The following is a 281-nucleotide window of genomic DNA, read 5'->3' on the forward strand; positions in this document are numbered from 1 at the left end:
AATTTAAATTAATTATTACTACAGTACTACAACACACACACACACACACACACACACACACACACACACACACACACACACACACACACACACAAACTATAATATTATTTTTAGATTGAAAAGTATAGAAATATACTCCATGCCATTCCTCTAAATGAATAAAAATGCAAGATTAAGAAGGATTTATTTTAATGAATCCGTATTTTCATTTCATGAATCCGTATTTCTGAAAATCTGAATCTATTTCAATCCATTCTCGTTTGTTAGATGTTGAGTCTACT

Source organism: Atta cephalotes (genome assembly GCF_000143395.1).
Source record: "Atta cephalotes unplaced genomic scaffold scaffold00031, whole genome shotgun sequence".
NCBI lineage: Eukaryota > Metazoa > Arthropoda > Insecta > Hymenoptera > Formicidae > Atta > Atta cephalotes.